Source organism: Dromaius novaehollandiae, chromosome 2 (assembly GCF_036370855.1).
Source record: "Dromaius novaehollandiae isolate bDroNov1 chromosome 2, bDroNov1.hap1, whole genome shotgun sequence".
Taxonomy (NCBI): Eukaryota; Metazoa; Chordata; class Aves; order Casuariiformes; family Dromaiidae; genus Dromaius; species Dromaius novaehollandiae.
The window spans coordinates 152,135,557-152,163,476 of record NC_088099.1 but is presented as its reverse complement, the minus strand read 5'-3'; the positions used below and the strand labels follow the sequence as shown (position 1 = coordinate 152,163,476).

The 27,920-nt window shown below is 37.1% G+C and overlaps 1 long non-coding RNA gene across 1 annotated transcript; it reads right to left on the bottom strand.

The window, feature by feature from the left end:
- LOC135327359 (uncharacterized) lies at positions 1 to 27,658 on the bottom strand. Its single transcript, XR_010387475.1, has 4 exons — positions 27,493 to 27,658; positions 15,244 to 15,335; positions 11,431 to 11,506; positions 1 to 1,488 (listed from the first exon to the last, which is right to left on the bottom strand). It is a non-coding gene; the product is annotated as an uncharacterized LOC135327359 (long non-coding RNA).
- Between the last annotated feature and the right edge of the window lie 262 nt (positions 27,659 to 27,920).

The following is a 27,920-nucleotide window of genomic DNA, read 5'->3' as shown; positions in this document are numbered from 1 at the left end:
AGTGTCTTTCTCATGCTTATTCTGAAATGCTATCATATACGTATGTTTTCATTGTCACCAAAAGGAGCTGAGCTGGAAATTTTTTTTTCCATCTTCCTTAAGTAAGTTTTCTGAGATTGTAAAAATTTCTTATTCTGCATCACACACACATGCACACACGCACACACACAAACACATCAGCTGGATAAAAAATAGCCCAGAGGTCAATTCAGTGCAGCATACTTCATGCTGAAGACGTTTAGTACGGAAGTTTGGTATCAAGCTCAAAAGCTGTGTTTTCTCTGATATAAACCAGAGGTTTGCATTTCAGTGTTTAGCATCCTACAGAAACACGCTAACTATCGATATCGAATGTTTCGGAATAAATTATGGCCATTCCATTTGCAACAGAACAAGTACAAGAACCTGGATTCGGAGCACAAACTTGGATTTCCCATTTATCTCATGACTTCCCTAATCACCGTAGGGCAATGCCGTGGCTTTCCAAAAGACATAGCTAAGGTTCAGAACCCTTTTCAAAACTGGCATATCAGCTCCTGTCTAAACTTAATTTTCAGTGAATTGACTCCTGCTGGCTAAACAATCAAAAATAAAAAACTAATCTGTTTTCTCACCACTTCTAGAATTGCTATTTAAGCTGGATGAGCACTCAAGACTGAGTCTTTAGAAAGATATATATTTTGATGTAACTTGTGGCATGTTTTGTTCTTGTGTGGGCTTGTAACAGGAGAATTTTAATTGCATTGATTGAATTATGAGTTACCAAGAAGGACTGTTTTTTTATTTTTTTGTTTTTTTGTTTTTTTTTTTTAAATCACTGATAATGTATAAGCCACAGTATTATAACTGTGTACCTCATGCAGGCGTTTTTCTGATGCAGCTCTTTGTTCTAATCAATTGTATTTAGCAATCCATTAAAATGTGTCAAGGATTCTCAGGAGATTAGAGTAACACATCAGCTTTCCAAAAGGATTTAATTTGTTATAATATGGATCACTGTTTTTGAAGAGTCTTCTGAAAGAAAACCGATTGTGTGTCAGGGCCATGACTGCATTCCCCTCCCCATGGAGGATCGGTGGCCTGGGCTCAGTGCCAGCTCAGACACGGTGCAAGTGCCAGTCCTTGAGCAGCCTCCGCGGACTTCAGCCTCTCCTTTGCTTGGGAGCTGCTCCGGAGCTCGCCCTGTGTCTCTGCCTGACCCACACTGCAGCTCTGCCTGTGCCTGCTCTTGTACCTCCCTGATCCTGCCCACAACCCAACCCACAGCCTGGACCTTCTGCCTTGGGCTTGCCTTGCACTGCAGGCTGGCAGGGTGAACGCCGATTTTGTGGAGGACCAACTCTTGCTGGAGGCTGGTGGCTGTCCTAGGGCTGCAGAACTGTGCCCCCCTGGGTCCGGCGCTGCCCTGCTGAGACTCGCTCCCCCTGGCTCACCAGTGCTGTCAGAGCAGCCTGCCCGTGCTGTTCCTTGGCGTCATGTTGAAAGAAGCTGTGGGAAAGTGAAAAAGGCGTGCAAGTACAGAAAGAAAGGTCTTATTTCTAGATTTTCTCCATCCACTTATAAAAAACCCCACAAACCCACATGTAGATTTTACATTTACATTTACAAGATTAAGTATATATATAGCATCTAGCTATATGAAGAGGGGAAGATGGTACAGTTAACTATAGCATTATATAAAATACTAAAATACTGCTTCTATACCTGTGTAGCACTATTCAGCACGGCATATTAAGACAATTGAGAAGTATCAATATTCTGAACACTTGCAGAATAAGAGTGCATTAGCAGCATAGTTTAGAATAAGAAATGTATTGACATTACTCGTCCCTATTACTACTAGCTTCCTAATACATAATCTTCCTAACAGCTGTACCCCTATGGCTTGTAACTAATTATATACAGTGTGATTACATTTCTTTTGAAACAAGCTGAACTATAATGCAGGCTGTAAGAACAAGCATTAAACGTTAATCAGCCATGCAACTGGTTGACAATAGCAAAAAATTTAGTGTAATGTTAATTTTAACACTTTTTCCATCTCTGTGTTAGCAGTTTTTCTCTTTTCTGTTGGATATCTTCTGAGCTTTTTGCAATTTTCTTGCATAATTCCAGCTTGCTTAACTTCATTGTAAGCAGCTTTATTTTGAACATGCAAATGTGTTTTCAGGGTTTTGTTTTTAGGATGATCTTGGCAGCAAATGTTCTTTATCTAATAAACATAGGGCTTGCACTTTTGAAAAAGAGGCCTCAGCTGAAGATGATTAGCTTCCATTACTGGCCTTCTACTTTATAAGCAAAGAGTGAAAAAGATGATATCTGTAGTCTCAGACTTCTTAGTCTTATGTTTTATTTTTAAATCCTCCTATTAGTTTCAAATGCAAATTGTATTTTTTTTAATCTAAATTGGTATATGGATAATTATAGATCTTGATTCAAGGAAGGAATGATCCAAACCATCTCACTCTTACTATGAGTACTGTAAGAATAACTGACATATAACACCATTCCACACAGTTTTTCCTAATTTGTGTTACCGTAGACTTGGCTACTTTATCTTGCAGATTTATCTCAGAAGTATATTAATACTGTAATATAAATAGCATTTACAAATGCAATATCAACTTATATTTCCAGATGTAAGTATTATGATTCATCTATACTTAGAAAAGAATCAGAGATTCAGGCATTTTAATAAAAAAGCACAGCTGATGCACAATATACTTGCATTAGAAACTTGCCTGCAAAACATACTTCCCTGCACAAATGCACTATATGGTAGCTTTCTTTCCCTTAACTATTGCCCTATCTCTTTTAAACTTGGTTTGTACATTCCATGCACGTGTTTGCTGTGTTGTTGGAAAACAGAAAGAGATGCTTTTGATGCTTTTTGACCTTTTGACTGAGAGTGAAAAGTGTTGTAAGCTCAGGGCAACCATCCATCCATACCTATTCCTGCAGCTCAAAATGTTTTTTTGTTCTCTTTTCTTCAGGAGAAATTTCCAAATATAACCTAAAACTTCATAGGCTGTAATAAGACTAAACAAAAAAGTATGGCAATAATCAGTTTAGAATACAAGAATATGTTTTGTCAGAAGAAGAAGACTCACACAGGAGAATATTACAGACAATTCTGAAGTTGTGTATTACCTAAAGTCACAAACTGTTGTATTCCCTGTTTTGGGGTGAAAACAGTATAGATTTCAGTTTGCTCCTCAAATCATGTTACGTTGTGCTTAGATGTACTTAGCTTTTCCCAGTTCTGCAGTAGTCTACTTTGTTTTCCATCATCTCAATTTTGCAAGTTTAATAATTCTAAACAGATGTGCTGACCTGAAGCCATTAAAATGGCAGTTTTCAGGGACTTGAAAATGGAGAGAGGCCTAGAACTTCATCTAGTCAAAGTACTGTCTGGTATCTGTATTCCAAGCACAGAGGAAAAATAACAAGTGAGTAATGTATACATTATGTACCTAAATAAAGAGCTGCTGCAAGAAAATTACTAGGAATAATCAGAGTTTATAGAGACGGGAAAAAAAAGTCTTTCAGTAAAGAAAGTTATGTCTTAGAGGTCCAGAGGTAGCATAAAGTGAGAACTGCAGATGTTAAATCTTGAAAACATATTAACAGAAGTCGTGTAACTAGGTGTGCATCTAGCAGAGAAGAACTGGGGATGAGAAGATCAATTCGAAACTGAGGATACTTTCCGAGTGTTACTAAAGCTAAACAAATATTTCTGTTCAGTTAAAAAGAACTAAAAAAACTTAGTCATTAAGGACATTAAGGACAATCTCCATTCAGAACTGAAAGAATTTTGTGCCCTGCTGGAAACTGTTCATAAATTGGTCAAGTCTGCTTAATAGCCTAGAAATGTATAGCAGTAAATATATTTCCAGAGACAGGGAAGGTGATCTGGACAACTCCAAATTATAAATATGGCCTAATAGGATGTCAAGTTTAAAAACAGATTTTTAAAGAAAAAGTGACTTGAGACATAGGAGACCAAAAAGAAATTTTTTTTCTAGACAATTGAAATATTTTGGAACTTATCTGTCTGTATGTCAGTGAAGCCATGTGCTACAGAACAGTGGGTAAAACTATTAATAAAACTAGAGAAGACCCATAGATGAAATACGAGGAGATGGCTTAACAGGTAGCAATAACATGGAAAGGATCACCTTAGAATGAGAATACTGGCAATTTCTACGAGGATCCATCTAGCTTGGCGTTAATATTTCAATTAGTAACCATGGTACAAAATTAGCAATGTGGTTATGAAATCTCCTGATGGCATGAAGTTGAGACACTTTATCAAAACAGAGGAGAAACAGGATATCACAGAGGAGGGACAACTGGAGAAACAGACGATAAAATTCAATTATAAGAAATGCAAATTTACAGTCTCAGGGTCTATTAAAAATGCATTAATTGGAAATAATTGAGTAGGAAAAGGATATGGGTGTGCTTGTTGACAAAAGAATGTCATACAGCTAGCATCCTCCAAGAAAGATACTTTCATGAGGAAGTGAGAAGGGCTGCATGTTTGTAAAGGGACCACCAAGAGCTCATTTGAATTTCTGTGTACGGGTCTGGTTCTCTGTGATCAAGGAAGAGGAATTCAGCTGGAACAAGTGGAGGAAAAACAGGCAGGGCGACTAGAAAATAGAAAACCTGTCTTGTAAGAGGACATTAGCAGAACAAAACAAAGGCTAAGAAAGCACTGGATTATTTCCTATAAATAACATTACCTCAGTAATGTCATAATAAATCTAGTGACTTAAAAACATAATAGAAATCATAGGGAGTGGGACTATAAAATACTCTATCTTGGATATCCTCAGCCTGGGATAATATCTTGGCACCTCTACAGTCAGTTGTGGCTTTCTGTTTGTTTGCTTGTTTGTTTGTTTTTGCCATTCCCAAGATTTCATATGTATTAGTTCTGTTTCTGCAATATCCTATATCTAGGTATTTTCTCTCTCTCTTAAACCCTCTTGACATTCTGCTTTTGACAAGAAAAGAAAGGTAAAACTATCTGAAGACAGACATGGATATTATTTACTATTTGCTGTAACTGGCGTTCAAAGACCAATAATATGAAATGTAACAGAACCTCAAAAAAATGTGCTTCATCAAAAGGTCTGCATTTCTTCTATCTGCCTCAGTACTTCAGTATTAGCTATTCTGGTGCAAATCCTCTCCACTTCAAGCTCTAATGCTTCATTGTCCTTTGTTCCAAAGGCGTTAGTGGATAAAAATGTATCTTGTATAAAGATATATGGTGTTAGGAATGTCACAGTCAAAACCAAGGACAACCAGTTAAGTTATGAGTCAATTTGTTTACCAGATCTTACTGTGCAATAAGTAGTATGGTATTGACTCATAATTGTGACTAACTCCCAAAAGCAGGTTTACAGTGGCTTACTTTTTCAGAAATATAAAATCTTATTCCACAAATATTTAATGTATTTTCAGACAGAACGATGGCAATTTCTTGACACCTCTTAGAGCACAATTCTTATTTAAATTAAGGAAGAGGTAATTGTTTTATAATTAATGTATCAATACTTAATAATATTGTTATGGTCAGGCCAAATCCAGTGGACTTCAAGGAAATTGAGGAATTGTCCTCTCCAGTCTTTTTGCTGCTGTTCCCGTTTGCAGGTGCAAGCAGTAGCGAGGCTGAGCACACATTCCAAAAATGCAGATACACACACACACAGGGACAATATGCAAATGGCCAGACACAGGTCAGTGCAGACAGAGAGCAGCGCCCTTCCCAGCACCCACCCAACCACCAGCAGCACTCACACAGGCATGAGCTGCCAGGTGAGGAGGCCGAACCCAGTTGCCTGATGGGACAAGGCTGCTGCAGCTCCATGTCCCCAGGTCCAGCCAGTAGCAAGGCTGAGAATGTATTCCCAGCATGCCCCCACAGAAACACACGTACACAACATATATATATATGCATGCATATACACAGCTGGCCACACAGATCAATGCTGGCAGACACAAACAGCATCAACAGCCTCATCCTGTTCCCCTCTCTTGCCAGTCAGGAGGAAAGTCCATCAGTGGCACATGCATATACATATGTACAAGGTGGATCCCTCCAGCAGCTGGCCCTGGGTCCCTGCTCTCAGCAGTTGCTGGCACCTGGACATACAAGCCCTAAAGGCCTGCAGCCCCTCTCCAGTTGCTGCTACTCAGACTACACACACACACGCACACGCACGCACACACACACAAACACACTGTGGATCCATCCAGTAGCTGTGCTTGGATACCTAGTCCACCTGATCCAGCTGTCCTGGATCCTTGCTCTTCCAGGTGCTTCACCCCTAGAGACACACACACACACCAGACTCATACACAAAGGGGTCTCGGTCAAAGTCCAGACCTCATAGTCTCCCTGGCAGTCAGCTGCGACTCCCCTGGTCCCCATGGCAGCCAACTCCCCTGTGGTCTCACCGTTAGAGACACCTAAGCACAAATACAAACTTCCCCCTTGCCCCCCACGATCCCTCCAGCAGTCGTCAAGGGCTCCCTTGGTCCCTCCAGTAGCCAGTTCCCCTGTGGTCTTGCCCTTAGAGACACACACACAGGCACAGAAGGGTCTCCCAATTGACCCCAGACCCTATGGTCTCCCTGGTAGTCTACCATGGTTAATTTGAAAGTATTCATCATAGTAGAATCAGTTTCAGGCTGGTTTTAGATAGCAATGCTGCATAAGACTGTCATAGGATGTGTTGAGATGTTTTTTGCTGTCGAAAAATTCCAAAAGGTGAAAACAGAAATCTGGAAGCCAAATGGCTACTAAAGGGGAAGGAATAATCTTCTGTCAGTGAGGGTTGGTTATGTCATGACTTCTTAAAAAAAAAAAAAAAAAAAATCCTGCCAGCTGGTTGATAAAGATCCGATTTAAAGGTATTGCATAATTATTGGAATATCAGAGTAGCCGAAAGATTCCTGATATCTTTTCCTTTTTGGTAATTGTTCAAGAGAGAAAGGACTGTACATAGTGATGATCATATAACAAAAGCTTGTAAGCTAAATACTCTATTAATGAAGTGGGTGATCTAGTTTATTTCCTGAAGACAGAGTTTAAATTCAGTGCACAGGGAGAAACATCTGCTTCAGTCTAACAAAGAATTTGTTAACTAACTTGCAAAATCAGACTGAATTCTTGTACATCTTATGCTGTAACACATGTATTTATGCTTAAGTAGCACTCTTACATTAGCCTCCCGAAATACTCTACTAATCTGCAAAGAGATGTTAAGTAGCTGATTGCAAAAAAGCAGTTTTGTTTTCTGCAGAGTATAAACAAAAGGATTTATAAATTCTTGTTTTGATAAAAGACTGTGAGGCATTTGGCCAACCTAATTCATGTAAAGCTGTTCTGACACAGATCTTCTCCTTGCATTTCTTTTATATTGTCTCCAAGTAAATTCTTGCAAGTCAGTTGGCAAGGGTTTTCCACTGATTTTAGTGGGGACAGCATTTCACCATCATTGGTTTTTAAATGATCCTCAGTCTTGTTTTTTTTTATTTATTTTATTTTATTTTTCTCTAGTACTATAAACTGGGCTCTTGGTTATCTACCTTTGATATTTTGACGGTGGTCAGTTATTGTACACAAAGCATAAACAAAAGCAACTTTGTGTTTCGTTAAATGAACCAAGAGTGAACAGGCAAGAGAAGAAATGAAGAACCTCTCTATACAAGACCTTTCCTGAAAGCTGCAGAAGTTTGATAGTGATGCGATTTTAAGCCGATTTAACAGAATTGAAGCAAACCTCCTATTTGTGTTTTAACTAAGCTTATATAAATTAGCACAGTGATTTAGAGCATAATTTAACTTAAAAAACATAACTTTTCAGTTCCAAAATGTAGATCCATGAAAGAATTTGCATCAGTTTAATTAAATCAAATGCAAATCGGACTGATTTAACGGTTAAATAAGTAAATCTTTGTAGATTAATCTTTGTCTTTCTCTTGTCTTCATCTTTGACTCTGTCTTCTGCCTCTGCCACCACTTACTGTTTCAAACACAAACTTCTTGTAACTCTCAGTCCCCACTCTTCATCCTCATCCTATCTGCTTTGCCTCATCCTTTTCTAGGCTTCGCTGTTACTGGAACTAAAGTAACTGAGAATCTGTTTCAATAACTTGCAATACAGTTTCAGAAAATAAGGATCATCCTATAAATGATGGTTTTGCTTGTCCATATTTTTCATATAATATATCAATTTCCCTATCTTTTCAGTCAATCTAAATACTGCTGTTGGTAGCAATAGCTAGGTCTCATAATCTCAATCACAAGCATCTGTTTGAAACTCTTGGGATGTGTAGGCTTAAGCAAATCTAACTTCCCAGTGAAATAGCTGATTTATAAACAGTGACATGACTTCTCAACTTGTTCAATGGGATAGAGAATAAAACAAACAGTTTAGAGGCAGAGAATTTATTCAAATTTGGTTTCAAAAGGATTTGCCTTTACTGATAATGTTCAGATTAATTTATTTAGTGCTAATATATGTATATATCATATACTTTCATAACTGAAGAATCCACTTCAGTGACTAATACCAATGAAGAGGCACAGGAGAGAAATAGTCACTAATAACTGCACTCTCTAAGTTTTCTTCCCTATGATTAAATGTGGTGATGTCTTGTAGAGACTGACTTTACACTGTAAAAAATACTGTAAGAGTACCAACAATAGGTTCTGGAGAATAAAGTAAAGCTTGAAATTGTTGCATTCTCCAAAGCTGTTGGGAGAGTCTACTTCTTGCAAATATTGGAAGTTTGCATGAATAGGAGAATGAAAATCTGCACACTGAGTTACATATATGACATTAAAAGAATTAAATAATAAGGGGGAAAAGAAGAATGAGGAAGACAAGAGGGGAATAAGGCAAGAAGGAAAGAGATGGAATAGGCTGAAAGTGATTGATGGGCTCTTCTATCAGGATAGGGAACAAACATAACTGCCAGATCAGGTGCTAATAAGACAGAAAGAGAAACAGACCTAGTTATAACATTGCTAGACATATGATATTATGACAAAAGCTGCGGTTTTCAAAAGCTCTCAAGGCTGCATCTTGTCTACAAGTAGCAAACTTAATGGGAGTGTTTTCTCCTAAATTTTGTATTTAGTGAAAGCTGTGTTAGGTTAACCATGTAAAGAAAAATTCTCAACACTCAGAATATTTCTTTTGCATCTGTATATCTCAAAATGACATTTTTCTTCAAAGTACTTCATCAAATGTAGGTAGGAGATTATGTAATGTTACAGTGCTCACTTTTATTTAAGTTTACAATATCATATTTGATGTGGTGGTATCCTCACGAATATTACTGTGCCTTAAAATGCAAATATACGTTATCTGTGCAAATTGCAACACGCTATGTTCTTCAAGGGGACATCTCTGAATCAGAGATGAAAGGTTCTTCAACACATTATAAGTGAGATGTGTCCAGTTATGGGTCATTGCCATGATGGCTTCTTTCAGTTGTTGGTTGTCAGGGAGTGTGATTTAAATTATTGAGATCATAAACATTTATTCAGACAAAATCCCTTAAAGCAATTTACTCGTATATGTGTTTTAGCTCCCACATTGTTAGAATAAATCATATCTGGCCTTTGTCTCAAAAGATGCTTGAAATCCTGACAAGCTTTAACCTAATTAGTGCTCTAATGGCTCTTTTTCCCCCAAGCTATTAAGTAAAATAAATTTAACAAAAAATCTCCAAACAAAATGAAAGAAAGCAGTCTGTTTGAGAAGACAGCTCAAAATATTGCTACGCTCAAAACATTCCATGAAAATAGTACAAGAATTTATGTCTTGGGCAGGATGCTGTTTCTTTGGCCTGGGCAGGTAGGTGGTTAATGAGAGAATGCATTATTCATTTTGACCTGGACAGGAATTCAGCTATAAATGCATATGTAACAACAAGTAGCCCTGGCCATAACATTTCTGTGTGGCCAGGTGAGAAAGTGATCACACAAAGAAGCAGATAAACAGGTCATATCCATCCTCACAGGTTTCCGATCATATTTCAAAACACGTAATTTGTAGTTAACTCATTAAACCAGTTCTAGAACTGCCAATGAAAACATACACCCACACAAAAATACTCTATAACCCATCAACATATAGCTGCATTTTTTTTAAAAAAATGACCATTTTGCATCATCACAAGTTCATGACTGTATGAACACTTTACACTCCTTTATTCTGTCCCAGTGATGGTGTCCTTTTGCTGTTATTTCTGCTAAGCCTAAATCTTTCATTCAAGTTTACACAGGAACAACCTTTTTTCATTTAAAACAACATAGCTAAAGAATCAGGAATCAAAGCTGTAAAGTGCATCAGAGCAGCAAAGCAAAGATTGAAATGTGCAAAGGTGTGCCAATAGTGAGGATAATCCAGTCGTGCAAATCTCAGTATCTTGGTATTCTCACATTAGAAGATGATAAGGCCTTCTGATTGTTTCCTTAACCTTGAAGCTATTGATATTCTGGTGATCTACTATGAGTGGGCATAAAACCTCTTTTCAGCTGCCCTATGCTAACATGATGCTCACCAGTTTCTTTCAATAGGAAGGGAACTTTTTCATTGCTATTTCCCTCTTTTTATCTGGTATACATAAAGGATATAAGTTTACACCTAGCAATTTCCAGCAAAAAAGCTGTATTTATTCTGCAATATTTTGAGCAAAAATTGCCCTCCCTTCTCCATAATCAGCACAAGATTCTTTACCAGCATCAAACCCCCAGCACTTCAGATGTTTTTTCTGAATAGCATAAGCCTCTCATGATTCATATCCACACGTTACCAAGAAATGTTATAAGTTAAGGAAAGCTTTTCCCCTATGACACTGAATGAGTAAAGCTAAATGCTAATAAAATAACAAAAACATTAGAAAATGAGATGTGCCCAATTAATCCCTGGATTTTAACTAAATTAACTAAGCCTAATGATATTTCTGATATAAGAGCTTAATTGACTTACAAATGTTAATCTTTTATTATGTTAAATTTATAAGTGGTAAATGCTTGATTTTAATGCTCACAGTCTGAAGATTAGAACTGAAAGCTAAGCCAATTATTATTAAAATGAAAAATATTCTCTGTGAATTATTTGTTGGAAATATGGAGAATATTTTTATCAATCAAGGAAGGCAAGGAATGAACTGCTGTTCATTCCATGCTGCTTATGAAAGGAAAGGTGAGGCCACACCTGGAGTGCTGTGTCCAGTGCTGCGGTCCCCAGTATATGACAGACAAAAATTTATGGGAACAAGTCCAGCGAAGGGCCACAGAGATGATTAAGGGACTGAAGTATCTCTCATATGAGGAAAGGCTGACAGCTGAAGCTGTTCAGCTTGGAGAAAAGAAGGATCTTACCAATACATAAATACCTGATGGAGTGAAGACGAAGGAACAGGACTCTTCCCAGTGGTACCCAGTGATAGGACAAGAGGCAACAGGCACAAACTGAAACACAAGAAATTCTACTTGAACACAAAAAAACCCTTCACTGTGAGGGTGGTAGAACACTGGAACAGGTTGCCCAGAAAGACTGTGGAGTCTCCATCCTTGGAGATATTCATAACCCAGCTGGACGTCACCCTGAGCAACCTGCTCTAAGCGACCCTGTTTGTGCAGGGGGCTGGACCAGGTGATCTCCAGATGTCCCAGCCCCAACTATTCTGTAATTCTGAAAAGAAGCAATGAGATGCATTTAAAAAATGGAAAATTGAACCTTGATGCCAAAATAGTTCCTGTTAGTAGGCTGTATGTCTGAGGAAAATGTCTCAAGCAGTAAAATCCAGTCAATTAAGTACATAAGGCTAGACTCAAAGTAAAGCACTACAGCATATGCTGGGGAAAACTTTATTGACAGAAATATGAAAAGGATCTTTTTTCTGTATCTCTGAAATAACTCACATTCACTAAATAAATATTGATACTGTGCTTTGTCATATTGCCAAATATATGTGATAATTAAATAGAGGATCATTTTCAGCAGCTACACAGTAGGTGGCAGAGCTAAGCGTGTAACTTGTTTGTGTGTTTAGCATATGTGGTTAACGTATAAGTAGTTTGATTGCAGGAATTTCAGTTGTTTTTGAAGCAAAGCTCAACACTGACATTTCACAGTCACAATAAGTTATTAGGACTGAACATATTTGCAGGTAAAACAGCTCATCTGCTGTTGTCCATCTTTTGCTTTCATTATTTAAAAATATTGCCAGATCAGTAGGCTCAGCTTTGCTGATCACTATCGTCTTCTGGGCTTCTTGTGTTTCAACATTCTGGGAGCCGTATTAGGGGATTTCTAGCATGGGATTTCTATCCTCCTATCTCTCTGGTTACATCGGCTTGTATGTCTTGGAATTATGTGCCAAAGTGGCATATGCAAAAAAATTGGGAGAAAAACCTTGATAACTATGGCCATATACTATGATGTGGAGACACGAGATCAAATTCCAGTCATTTTGGAGAACAAGAACTCCCAGATTTAGGTGATTTTTTTTTTAATTAATAGGATATTCTGGAGGAAGAAATGCACAGAATTTGGTGCAGAAATTCCCCAGATATCTTGGAATGCAGGTAGAGTGTCAGACCCTGCTGATGAGATAAGACAAGGAAAGTATATTTTGAAGTTACACTTTGAAGACTTCAGGATCTTGAATTTATTTGGGGCTTACCCTGCATACAGCAGCATTTGTTAGAGAATTCTTGTATTTTTTGTCAATTTACAGTGAGGTATCTAAGCAAGTGAGCTAACTGTGTAGGGAATTTAAGTAGCAAAGTTTTAAATACTAGCTACTTAATCTAAAAAAATAAGATCACATAAAAACTAGGATTAAGATAAACCTACTTAATCTGAAAAGATTTCAATACCAGCTACTACTCTGAAATTATCAGTGGCATCACCTAAAGAGGAAGCTACATGTTCATGTATTCATGTACTTCTAAGGAGAGGAATTCCTCCAGGAATTCCTTTTGTTCCTTTTGTTCTAGTCTTCTACAGCTGCACCAGAAACAGTACAGTATTGACATTTCTGTATTTTTAATTTAAATTTGTAATCCACAGCATAATCTTTTCAGTTTGTAGTAGCTTTCCAATTTTGTCTATGAATCGTAACATCATTGTAAAAATGACTATTTTTTATCCTGATTTTGTCATGATAATCTATATATAACTCAGGACAATTTCTTATGATAATCTCTAAGAACATATTTTTTACAGATTTATGTTCTTGTCTTAAAACAAAACAAAACAAAACAAAGTCCATGTATCAGAATATTGTTTAATAACATATATACCAGGATAATATTGTGGAAGTCTACACCGGCAAATTTCTGAGCTTCTCTGCTGTCTATTAGATAGGTCCTGCTGCTTTAAATTCCTCTCTCTATTAATTTTAATTCACTCCCGTATCTCTTTTGGAGTGAAACACCTGGTTTCCGTGAAACTTTGGTGTATTTATGGGAATGGTTATAGAATAGTTGAGGTTGGAAGGCACTTCTGGAGGTCTCTAGTCCAACCTCCCTGCTCAAAGCAGGGTCAACTAGAGCAGCTCCAGCCTATACTTCATCAGTTTGTCAATGAAGATGTTATGGGAGACAGCATCAAAAGCTGTACTAAAGTCAATGTAAACAGCATCTTCTGCTCTCACCTCACCTACCAAGCCAGTCACCTCATTCTAGAGGGCTCATAGAAGGCTATCGGGTTGATTAGGGATGATTTTTTTTTTGTAAATCCATGCTGACTATTCTCAATCACCTTCTTGTCCTTAATATGTTTGGCAGTGGTTTCTATGATCATTTACTCCATTACCTTCTCAGGGACCAAGATGAGGCTGATCAGCCCATGGTTCTCCAGATCTTTTTCCTTGCCTTTCTTGGATATAGGGGTGACATTTGGTTCATTCCTACGACCAATAGGCAACATGCATGAGACAGCATTAAATTTGCCGGTCTCTATCCTATGCTGTCCTCTAACACTATTCCAACATATCTTAGGCCCTGAAACATCTCCAGGTGCCGTGGAGTGTCCTGACCTTGGTGTCATGCTACCAAAAACCCCACTGCAGTATATGTTACTCTGCCTTCACATTACACTAGAAGCACTGAATGAAGAAAAATCTTCAAAGGAAAATAATAGTGTTTTAGAAAGAGTGTCACTCATTTCCAGAGGAGACAAAAGCCTTCTCCTTTGTGCTAGATGCCTTTAACAGTATAGCCACTTTTTCTTATTAATATTAGGAGAAACTCACTCATGACAGCTGTGGTGGACAGATGAATGAATTTTTTGCCTTAAACATTTCTTGGTGCATGGGGTGCAGGCAGGCCATAACCCCAAACAAGCCATCTGTCCCTGGTGGAAACAGGACTGGGCTGCTGTGACCCCCGAAATGATCTCCCTGTGACCACCTGGGACACACCGAGCCTGCACTGAACCAGACCATGATCAGGCAGAGACTTTGGGATCTGGACTGTAAATTATTGTCCGTTTTTAGCACAACTTCTATAAAACCTGCTTGGCATGAGTGGCTAAATTTGCTGAAGCCTTAGGCCGCACTCCCTAGTTCAGTGAGAAAGGGCCCCAGAGCTGGTGCAGGCGGGGAAAGATAAGGGAGTTACCAGCAATTTGCATCTGAAACAGTGCTAATTGCTGGAGTTACCACCTCTTTGTCAAGACCTTGAGAGATGATGGTGGGACCCGAGGAAGGAAGACACACCTGTCGGCAGAAACTGAAACAGAAAAGATAAGGGAGAAAAGAAACAGCCTGCCTAGGAACAACGATGAGATCCAATAAGGAGCAGGAGACCCCAGACCCAGAAAATTATTATTGGTCTGAACTACCACGTGGGGGTGGGAAACTTTATTTGAAAAAAGCTATAATTGCCCAGGGATCTCTTTGTTCAGGGTCCCTCTTTGGAGGTACCCAACTCGAGCCATGTGAAGAGGACCCACCTACCACCAGATGGGAGCCCCCCCCCACCGCTGAGACTCCCAAAGGAAGAGGACCAACGGGACACTGCTGGATCCACGGGTGGTGATATCTTCTCTCTCTCTCCTCTCTTTTTCCCTCTCCTTTGTTGAACCTGTTTGAAACGTGTGGCACGGGACTTCTCTAGCTAGTTGGTTATCCTATTTGACCACATGCCTTATCTTTGTATTAATAAATCCTAAAACTGGTTGGCTGGTGTCGTTTCACCTTAATTCAGTCCAAGGGCATCACGAACTTGGTCGTTGGTCCCAAGGGGAGGGAGGTCGTCCTGAACGACTCCTTTCGGGCCGCGACAATAGCTGAAACAAATGAACATAGATTAAAGTAGTCCTGAATTTCTCTGATAATTCTGAAATGCGATGCTCAGGTTTTTTTTTTTTTTTTAATTTCTAATGAAAAATAATGTATGTATTAAGGCTGGACAAATACTACAAGTTTGAAGACTAAGCCATTATCTGTTGAACAGCTCTGAAAACTTGGTGCGTTTTCTAGCTCTTACGAGCTTTAAGCCTTTCCGAGTGTATGGAATGTTCTTCTGGAATACATATGATGAAGAAACTACTTGATGTGAATTTTTGGCCTATGTTATGCATAAGACTAGATTATACGATCATAATAGAACTTTCAGAGTAACTGCTATGAATGAAATTATTTTAAACTATACTTAAGTAATTTTTCCAGAAAATGCTGAAGTATCTTGGCTGAACACTTGAAAATATATCAATGCTTATTTACAGTTATTTAAATTCTCCAGTTGTTGTAAGCATGTTTGCCACAAAGTTTTTTGTCCCTCTCCATGTTCCAGCAAAACAGCTGTCCCTTCTTTCCACCAAAGAAGCCTTCTAGTTATTCATGTATTGTATCTAATTCATGTAGTGTATCTAATGATCGTTAGTAGTTCCTTGCTAAAACGAACCAATTAATACAAAATTTAGGTGTTGCTTTCAGACTAAAATGATACAGGTCAAAGTTGCCCAGTTAACAGTTTTATAACTTTGTTGAGAATGTAATCTTTGTGATGCTATTTTAAGTTCTAGGGATGGAGGAGGAAACACACTTTTCGCTACCTCTCATTTTCAGTAGTAGTCTTGTATAAAAGTTCCTATATTCTGACCCACTACTACACATGTGGAATCAGACATGTGACCTCATCACCCCAGCTCTTTGCTATCAGAATGCAACAGCAAGGGTCCCTGAGTTTTCTTTCTCTCCTGTTTAGAGATGTTATTATTCTTAAACCAGTTATGACTTGTCTAAAAATTGTAATTTTTAGATATGTCAATAATAATAATAATAATAATGTATATAATTACCAGCATTATAGTGTGATAGCAATTTGGGAGTACTCCTTGGCTCAGTAAAAGTTGTATAGAGACTAATAAACATCTTTGACCTTGACATTTATTGTGCTAGAATATGGCTAGTACGTCGTAAACAAGAAACACCTTCAAATTATCATAATAAACTCTGTCATTTACCATGAGTAGAATGCTAAAATCTCTATGCTAGTACAAAAGTAAAATGGGAGTATGAATTTGTTCTTTTTGTGGCCTGGCCTGTGGTTCTTGTGTTTCTAAAGAGGAAATCTGTGCACCAACCATCAATTTATTGGAGCATTGCTAATTTACATATCTAATTTCAAGCTGTACTAATTGCCTTTGAAAATGCCAAGCTTGTTTATTAGTCATTTCTTATTTTCCTAAAGGAAGAACCTATTTACACATAAGCCTTCTCCTCAACTGAAAAATCATTATCCTGGGACCAAAGGTTAAAAAGAAAAGGAAGAAAACCCCCCAACATTTAAAATGTATCATAGCAAGGTACAGCTCTTTTGTCTTATATAATGAAATCTTACAATTAAGTAAGCAGATGCCTCCAGGCATTTTGAACTGGGGTGGTAGTCCTATTAACTTTTTCATCTGTTTTGAGTGTAACAACTTCAGAATATTCAGATTGCTTCACAAGCAGTAGATTAATAATTTGCTTTCCCTTTTTTCATGTATATTATACATCTAGTGGGATATCTCCACAAAAAATGTTATGGAGTTTAATCTGTATGTGTCATTATTCATTCCGAAAAGAAATAGTAGAATCACTAAGGTGTCTCAGTCAGGAAAAGAGAATTTACATAATTGACCTCTGGGGTTAAACAGAAAACCTTTAGTTATTTACCTCCTAAAATGCCCAACCATAATGCAGAGAGTTTTACTGTACTCAGAATGGGAAAATGTTAAAATTTATTTTTGATAAGAAGATATAAACTGCTAAATTTAATACTGCTCTTACTATACTAGAGTTTAATATGTAAATAGAAACCATTGTAGAAATAAAACATTCAGTAGACAACATTGTTCTTTCTAAACCAACTTTGAAAAAATGCAGTTATAATGTCTTAGGGGGAGCTATAGGGCTTGATTCTACATCAACACAATTCCATGGCAGATTTACAAATTCACTCCTAATTGTGATAAGTCCATAAAATATAAAATCCTGGCCAGGTCTTTAAAACTGTGAACAAAAGAGAGTATGATGGGGACAGATCTCATAGTGGGTTTTGACATTTAGCTTTACAGAAAATTTAGACTAGATATAGAAGCCCATCCTTACTCATCAGTGCTACCTAACTGGTGCATCTTAAATTAACAAGGAGCGTATTTTACAACTATTGTAACAACTGTTTTAGTTGCTTTGTACCTCTGATTCGTATAGCAGGAAAGTCACTCTTTTTCCTTTTGCAATTCCCAATTTTAAAAAGAACAGAAAAAAATGAGAAAAGAGAGATCAAGAACCAACTGTTTGTTTTAGAACATAAAGGCTACTCAATTAAAAACTCAGATTTCAGGAACTATAAAACTTAGGGTTCAGTTACACAACCAAAGTTTAAGTGCAAAAATATATATGTATACTTAGCAGATGCACCTATCATCACAGGGAAAATGTTTAAATGTCCTAAGTTATGAATGCTTAAGTAAGTAACCTTAATATTTAATTGAAACTTGTTCTTTGCATATATATAAGTAAAATATATGTATGTTATAAGGGTCAGCATTATAAGAAGGAAAAAGAAATGCTAGTAATGAGTGTAGCTAGCTACACAACTGATATCAGAGCCAACCGAATTTAGTTATATCCTGTTATCAGAAGTTCAATTATGAGATTTTTTTCAAAAGCTGAGCTTGAATCAGCATATATATTTACAGATATAATACTTTATTATGCATAACACATTCAATGTCAAAAATACTTCTCTTAGGATATATGAGAAGTCAGAGTCGTCCTAGGCATTGACGAAACTCTGCTGTGGTGAATGGTTACATATTTACTGTGCTATACAGTTTGAAGAACAGTGAAGTTTGATCTAACCTCCCACAGCATCACTAGAACTCTATAATAGTCCCTGAAGGTAGTATACACGTATAATATCTACTTTTGATAGATTTAGGCTTACAGCAGTCTTGCTAAATCAAATGTTTCTGGAATGACCATATTGCCCAGAACTATTTAATCATGATGGCCTTATAAATAATGCAGAGCACCATAATTGTTATGAGAAACTTCCTGAACTGTATTGATAAAACCAGTTTTCCTTGTTGCCATAAAGGCCACCATATTTGTATTTTCCAAAGAAAAATATATTTAATATATATTCTATTTTTTTCAATGTTTTGGAAATACTTTGGGATCAATTGTGATGAGAAGGTTGTAAAATCTGTTCACTCTTGCAAGAAAAAATATTTGAAGTTACTAATTATTTACATTTAAAAAAAGTAACTTGAATAGGATGAAACATTTTCAAGTTTGTTAAATTTATGAACAAATACACTATTTCCAGTTAAAGCTGTAGTTTATTGGAAAATGTGCAATTCTTATGAACAGCTGATGAGACACAAACTTTTTAGGAGATTTTTCGCAGTAGTCTTGAGGTCTGGAGATTTTGCTGAAAGTATGCTTTTCCCCTGCACTCAGCAGTCTGCATGATTCTGCCTACAATCATTTTCTTTCCATTTCAAAATACCTTTGCTATGTTATTAATTAAGCTAAGCTTGGTGAGCTGATGCTAATTAGACACTAGTGAGGCCACTGCTTAAAATCTCAGTCAAGAAGAAAATTCCATACCTTTAATGACTTTATAATTTAATATTTTAATCTCTATCTCCTAATTGAATTTAAATAGATCTAGAAAGGGACAGTACAGGTGCTGTGAGACAAATTTGTTCATGCAGGTATGGTATTTCAAACATGTCTTTAGCTATGTAACAAATTTATATAACCTGTCTGTAATGAAAAATTAGAAAGAGAAATACCATTTTCCTGCCCATAAGAGCATATGGAGCACTACTTAACTCTGGAGCCTTTCAGAAATTTGGTGCTTTCTAAACAGGTTTTTGCTAAGCTCTGATATCTTGACAGGAAGATTTTTGAGGGAAGAAAATTGTACATAAGCACAAAATTGAAGTTGGAGATATGGGAATATAGTATCAATTATGTTCTTTTCGTTTTATTATTTTTATTCACCATGTTTTACAATATTCAGAATAAATTTACATTGTATTTTAAAAATATTAAATGTTAAATTCCAATGTGTAATAAGTATTTTCACAGAGAGAATCAAATAGTTTTATAGCATACTTTATTGGGAAATATGGGATACAATTATCTGGAAAAAGCCACTGGAATAACATAATGGAGCTGAAAGAATTCTGAATGGACTACAAGGCAGCAGCTAGGTCCAATAGATCTAGATTCTTTTCTGAATGCTTCTACTGAGATATTTTGCAAATTCAAGTAATTTTTTTTCCTCTTCCTCTCTGCCTTTGTTTAACTAAGCACATTTAAAACTGTCACTTCTTGGAATAAGAGTGCTTTCTTTTGCATACCACTGATCAACATCATGATACCTTAGGTAATGCACAATATGAGGAACATCCAGTGTTATTTCTGTTTTCTTCTGAGATTTCATATCAAAATCTCAAAATCTGCAATGCCAACTCACTTCGTGCTTATTCAGCCAGTGGGATACACCAGTTTTATAAGTACCCTAAGAAGAGCTTCTGGGGGGGGGGGGGGAATCTATTCACTTGCAGTTCACTTGCAGTCTCTGAGTTACTATTTTCATCATTCCAGAGACCATGCTGGCTAATCTCTTTTAAAAAAAGAAAAATCTTTGTTGGTGGGCTACAGTCATTCAAGCTTCACAGATTCCACATATGTTAAATATGTGTTGTTCTGCCTGTTCTTCTCCACATTTTAGTATTCTAATGAAACCTTTAAATTGTGCTTAACCAATCTGATAGCCTTCTCTGATGGAATGGCTGTCTGGATAGATGAAGGGAGAGCAGCAGATGTTGTCTACCTTGACTGCAGCAAGGCTTTCAACTCTGTCTCCCATAACATCCTCATAGGCAAGCTCAGGAAGTGTGGGTTAGATGAGTGGACAGTGAAGTGGATTGAAAACTGGCTGAATTGCAGAGCTCAGAGGATTGTGATCAGTGGCACAGAGTCTAGTTGGAGGCCTGTAGCTAGCGTTGTGTCCCAGGGGTCAGTACTGGGTCCAGTATTGTTCAGCTTATTCACCAACAACCTGGATGAAGGGACAGAGTGCACCCTCAGCAAGTTTGCTGATGATACAAAACTGGGAGGAGTGGCTGCTACACCAGAGGACTGTGCTGCCATTCAGAGAGACCTCAGGCAGGCTGGAGAGTTGGGTGGAGAGGAACCTCATGAAGTTCAACAAAGGCGAGTGCAGGGTCCTGCACCTAGGGAGGAATAACCCCCCTGCACCAGCACAGGTTGGAGGCTGACCTTCTGGAAAGCAGCTCTACAGAGAAGGACCTGGGAGTCCTGGTGGACAACAAGTTTAGCATGAGCCAGCAACATGCCTTCGTGGCCAAGAAGGCCAATGGTATCTGGGGGTCCATTAGGAAGAGTGTTGCCAGCAGGTTGAGGGAGGCGATACTCCCCCTCTACTCAGCTCTGATGAGGCCACATCTGGAGTACTGTGTCCAATTCTGAGCTCCCCAATAGAAGAGAGACATGGTACTACTGGAGAGAGTCCAATGGAGGGCTGCGAAGATGATTGGAGCAACTGTCCTATGAGGAAAGGCTGAGAGAGCTGGGCCTGTTTAGCCTGGAGAAGAGAAGACTGGGATGGGATCTTATCAATGTATACCAATATCTTAAGGGAGGGTGTAAAGAGGATGGGGCCAGACTATTTTCAGTGGTGCCCAGCGACAGGACAAGAGGCAACAGGCACAAATGGAAACACAGGAAATTTCATCTGAACATGAGGAAAAACTCCTTTACTGTGATGGTGGTTGAGCACTGGAACAGGTTGCCCGGGAGGTTGTGGAGTCTACATCCTTGGATATATTCAAAAGCCGCCTGGACACGATCCTGTGCAATGTTCGCTAGGTGACCCTGCTTGAGCAGTGGGGTTGGACTAGATATCTCCAGAGGTCCCTTCCAACCTCAGTCATCCTGTGATTCTGTGATTCTTTAAGCCTTGTGCTTACTAAAGAACAGTTTTTTCATAACGTTTTCTCATTTTTTGACTTTGCTGTCTCATAAGTAATGACTTATTCTCCCTCCTCCCTTTGATAACAGCTCAGTTATTCTGTATGGCCTCTACTTGAAGTAATATCTGCATATGTACTGGCCCTGAAAATAGCAACTGTTCTGATGAATCAATGCAAATGCATACAGTCGTTTTTATCCTCTGTTGAGCAGAATGTCTGACCAACTCATACGCACATCAGTGCACTCCATTAGCTGAGTTAGTGAAGCTGTTCCCTTATCTCACTAGGTGAGATGTCTATGTTTTGAGAGGTGAAGGTCATGACAACTATTCCAGATGCTGCCTAGATGTGGCTGGCTGGCTGTGTTGTTTCTGCATAGAAAACTGTGGAACCTGGAGAGTGTAAAGGCTGAGGTCGTCTTAATGCTTACAAAATTCATCTAAGATGAAATCAATTCCGTATAAATACTTGTTATTATTATACTGAATATTATAATAACTTAATTAAAAGTGTCTTAGACAGGGCATAAATTGTTCATTCTGAATGCCTGATAAATTATAATGTTAACATTTGGCAATGAGACGAATACATACTAAGGTTGCTGTACACATGGACAATAAAGTAAAACTGATACATTTATGAAAGCAACTAACACTCAATGAGGCATAAATTTAGTAATTCGTATGATTTGCTTTTTTTTAATTCCTGTAAAGCATAGATATTTTCATGGTTAATTTAACTTATATTATTAGTGGAAGTCAAAGAGGCCTATTTTTCATGCTAATGTTGTCTATCTGATAAAATGCCTTTAGCTACAGATATGATAATTGGCCTGCATAGGACGGTCTGGTTTTATAATTGCAAACTAAAAATAAAGATAAATGCAAACAGACTCACTTTGCCAAGCCACTTGCTTCAGTCTTCATACTATGGGTGCATACTCAAAACATAAAACATTTATTCTAGCTTTTTTCCTAAAATTAAAAAAAAAGCCCCAATAAACCTCAAGTCTATTACATGAAATTGCCATAATATGTCAGCTCTGAGTTGCCATAATATGTCAGCTCTGAGACAATGTTATGCATACTAAGTGATTTTTACACATCAGCCTTTCCCCAAATGTCTACTTAGGTTCTTAGACCAACATCTTTGAATAACATATTAGAATAACTAATAACAAGTAGAATACTAGGATTCTTGGGCATCTCGATCTGTATGAGTCTTTCTTGAACACATTAAAAAGGGGCTGCTTTTCTGAGAAGGGCTGCACTTTCTTTACTCATCACTCTTGAACATCTTGGTTTTAATTTATTTGTCTCTGAGTACTTTTTCCTATAGCCTGATTCAAAACTTCCCTTTCTGAAAACGTGGTAGAAAATTACCTGTGCTTGCTAACTTCCAGGGCATGATGCAAGATACTTCTTCACATGGGGCTTATCTTATTGTATGTGTCATCAGAAAAGAAATATATATACTTTATTAAATCCAATGTTCATTAATGCAAACAAGAGTATTTTTATTTGCAATGCATCTAAGTATACTAAGGAAGAAGGAAAGAATATGGATTTTATTCCTATGTTAAATGTGATATTTGTGAGGTTTGTCAACCTTTTCTCCTCTTCAGTGTTGTCACCAAAGGTCATTTTTCATTACAGACCACTTTACACTGTGGATAAGTTAGACTCTGAGCCTGAATATATAAAATACATTTTATTAGGAGCTTCCTCCCCCACAGTAGCTGCTATATGTTAGGTCGCCTACAAATTTGCAAAGTTTTCTGCTCTTCAGAAATAAATAATGTACTTAGAAAAAATTTTCTACACACCCACAGTCTGCCAATTATTTCAGAAAAAAAAATAGTGAACGGCAGTGCTGCACTAATTAAGTATTTCAACCATTACTTGAAAAAAGGTTTTCAGGCAAATTATTTGTAATAAAAGAAAAAGATGCTGAGAAGGATGAGAGATACCTTTAGCTATTCCGTTTTCCTACAACATGAATGCTTAACAGTGAAAAACATCTCTGTGTGATATCAGTTTCTGATTCACTGAAATATTTCAAAACCATAAAATGCATATCCAAGATTACTCAATATACTATATAGTAGTAAAAACATACATGATTCTGATTACCTCAAAACTAGAAAAAGAAAAAAAAAAAAACCTTTTATTCTGATGGTGTTCTGTATGCACATTCTCCAGAGGCTACCAAGATATTGCCACTGACTGATGCAAAAATGGCAGCCTACATTTCCACAGAATTATCTAGGTGGGAATATTTTATAACATCCCCCCACAATCTTTCCTGACATCTCATTCACTGGATTGGGATTTGAATTAATGTAAAGATCCTATCTTTGTATGCTTAACATCAGTTGAGATCAATATGTCCAAGCAAGAAGCCTCAAATTTAACCATGGGTTGGACCAAAAGCAAATAATTTTTATATGGAAGATGTCCTTAATTTTTTTTTCTTGGTTTAAGTTTATATAGATCTTGTTTGTTCTGCCAAGAACATATTCCATAAAGTAAGTAATAATAATAATAGTAATAAAGACTATCTTTGGTTATGCTTAAGCTGTCACTAAAAGAGAATTTAAAAAAAACTGTGACTATTTACACAGCATCTAACCCACTATGATTTAATGAGTTGTAAAAAGATAATTTGAGACACACTCAGTCCATTCAGTACTTGAGGACACTCAGTACACTCACAGCACACTCTGGTTTCATAACTGGTGTGCACTTTAGGATCATATTATAAGCACAGAACACTTAGGGAAGATGGATGAACTAAAATTTACATGCACTGCTCAGAGGTACAACTTCTCTATCCATTCAAAGTCAGGTATAAATACATGCAATTCTGACAGTAGGTATCACAAACAAAAGATAGTATTGTTATCAGTCACTAGCCATTTCCCATTCCTTTTTTAGGTACCCCGTTTTTCTCCTAACTGCACCAGTTAGGAGAACAGCTATCTGGAATAGATACAAGTGGAAGCAGTTTTCTTCATTAACAATTTTAACAGAGAAGTATAGCTTTCTTCTCACTTCTATAAAAGGTTGAACTTTATTTTCTATTTACTTACTAATACTGCATTGTACTAAACTAAAATCTTTTTACATTTAGTCTAGAGAAGGTAAATAACATGCATTTTGTTTAACTAACCCTATGTATAAGTACACACGTAGTACATGATACAGAAAAAAATGTGTATTTTTTTTTCTCCACAGGTTCTATCCTAGACCATTCCCTGGTTGTACTTTTGTTCTGGAAGGTCACGTCATGCTTTTTGTTTACAAAAAAAATAGTCTCCAACTGCCATTTTATCTTGATTATTTATTTTAATAGTCATATTCTGGAATGGTTGCCTGCATGAGGCATTATTGTAAAACCAGATTCAGGATGTTAGAATGAACTTGAGAGCTCAACACAATGGTCCACAACATGAATTCAGTGTTCAGCAACATTGCCTTTGTAGCCTGCATCATTCATTTCTTTGTTACTTTCCAGTGTGAGATTCTGAATAATTGGTCATAATACTTCTACCATGTTCCTATCACTACAGTCGAGGAGGCTTGTGCACAAGACTTTGTTTCTTTACATTTTTTTGCAAATACTCTCTGAGATTTTGCTTCCTCGGGGAGTGGTTAGTAAATTTTTTTAGAGTTATTTCTTAAGAGGTGAGCAGGCCTAAGTGGTTTTGCTTTGGTATCTGAATTAGATTAATACTACTCTTGATTCTTTTCTATCTGCACAACTTATAATCAAAAATTAAAAAAAAAAAAAAGCTATTGCAGCCATCCTTACAATTTCTCAACAGAAATTTCAGCTCAGCTATCACACTACTCATCTACTCAGTCTAGTTTGTATCAGAGTTTTTGCCTGATTGCCTAATTCTCTTTAATAGCAAAATTTACAATTCTGTTTCAGCACTAATTTTTCAACTGGCATACAGAGTCATAAGTAGCTAGTTTTACAAGTAATGTTTTAAATATGCCAAAAGGCAGGATTTTCCAAAACTGCGTTAATCTTCTGGAAGAGTATTTGTTTTATTTTTTTAACTACGCTAGCAAAGGAATCATAATTGCTGGGCAGGCTAGATCACACTTCCTAATTTTTTATCTAGTTACCATGCTTTTATTTGCCTCTGTTTCCATTAGTACAACAAACCTTCGTAATTGTATTGAGACACTAATCCATACTCTTTACAAAAAGCCACTAAGCTAGCATTTGGCAGGCCTAAATGCCTGCTTACTAAAATAGATATATCATGGGGACTTATGTTACTGCTTACCCAGCCAAGTTGATTCTATTTTCATTAGTGCCATTTGTTATTGTCATGTATATTTTTGCCTCCCCTTATTCCTCGACTTATATTTTGTCATGAAAGCAAAAATCTGGTTTATCTTCCTTCCACAGGACATGAGGGTGGTTCTTGTGTAAGGATTCTAGCCAAAATATCCAGCAGACAAGTAAATACAGAAAATAATGAACCTAAACCAATTCGAGCACAGACATGGGATGGCAGAGAAAGGTTTAGATGACCCCGCGTCATTTAAAGAAAGGAGTAAGAACAACTTTGTGGACCAGAACACCAGACTGAGGTGATAAGAAAGCAGATGCTAGACTCTCTCATTACAAAGGTTTGAATACAATTTTATAACTAGAAGAGATGGATATTTTGACCCTTGTCAACTCCTGCACGGGAATATTTGTTTTGTTCCATGTGGTGAACATGATGTTTGAACATGATGTTTGGAGAACACCATATTTACTATATATATCACTATAAAATGCAAGAGCAATGCACAAAAATTATATTTTATAAGATACCAAATTTAAAGAGCATTATCAGGGAAGTTTACTTTCTTCCAGGGTGACTGGCATTCAGTAGATGATATAATTTTTTCACTGATATGTTTAATCGTTCTTTTCTAAGGACTAAGGAGGATTTCTAATATCTAAAGAGGTATGATGCAGTAGTTGGCATTGCACTGGAATATTTGCAGCATGAATATTTTTGTCTATGTTACAGAAAAAGGAAAATCCTCCCCAAAGATATTTGTCATCTTTATACTGACAATCCAATACATGAGCATTAGCCTATATATATTGTCATTTCACAATTTACTAAGTCCCTTCAGAATAGTGATTTGAGTCATTATTATGCTAGAAGGCATCACTTGGATGTGTCCAGCCAATTTATCTTGGTACTTGATCAACCTGTTTTCTCCAGACGTTCGCTGTGTTGAGGCAGTCTGTTACACTGTCTTTGCTCTGTCAGTATATTCCTGGGCCACGTTCCTAACTCATACTGTACTTCCTCCAAACTGTGCCTTTAATACCAGTTCACCTTGTCATAAGAAAACATTCAATCCTTGCTTTTTGCACAGTACCTATGCTTTAAGTTAGGCAGAATGAACTACAATCAGAAAAAATTAGTACTTACTAACTAACTGAGGTCTATCATCTTGCAGTGTCTTGTGCATTTTATGATTCACAGCTTGACCCTCAAAGCCTCCTAGGTCTACAGAGCAAATCTTAGTAAGAAAATATAACCCATTTGAAAATGTTTAACTAGAGATAAATTTTGAGATCAAAAATGTAGAAGATCCCCAAACTGAAAAAATAGGTATCACCACAATAACAAGAAAGTCACTTTATGTTCAGTTTCCTCCTCCTCCATTACAGCGGCACAAATGGCACAACAGTTTTTTCCTGCAGGTGCCTCAAAGTGATGTCCTTTACTGTTTAGCTACATAGTGCTATATAGTTGCAGAGTACTCTATAGATCAGCTGTCTGATGGGTGATTCAGCTGCAGAGTGCACTATATGCACAACAGTAAGACAATTCAGGGCATTTCAGAGCATCCATTATAGCATACTTTATTTGCTATATAAATCTTATCTGATGATAAAATATAGCTATACTCACTCAGCTTGTGGATGCAATTAGTTCACTCCACCTGTGCTCATGTTCATCAAGATCTTGGTAACGGTTGCTAGAAAGGGTGTGAAAACAATAATGTTAAATATTTTTTAATCCATGACAACTTGAAACTAAGACCATTCAGTTTCCAGATGATACACAATCACTGATTCTGATTCTACATCCTGATTTCAGTACTGAATGATTATTAATGCTAAACATGAAATGCCAAGAATTATTCGATGACATTTAGTGGACACAAATGACATAATAGCAAATTTGAGCAAATAAGGAACTTAATATTCAAGCTTAATTTAATTAGAACAATTAGCACATGAAATGCTGATGAACAGATTGTTTTGCTTTCTAATTCAATAAATTCAAAACTTGAATCTTATGTGATGATATCTCTGGTGTGAATGGATGGGATCTTC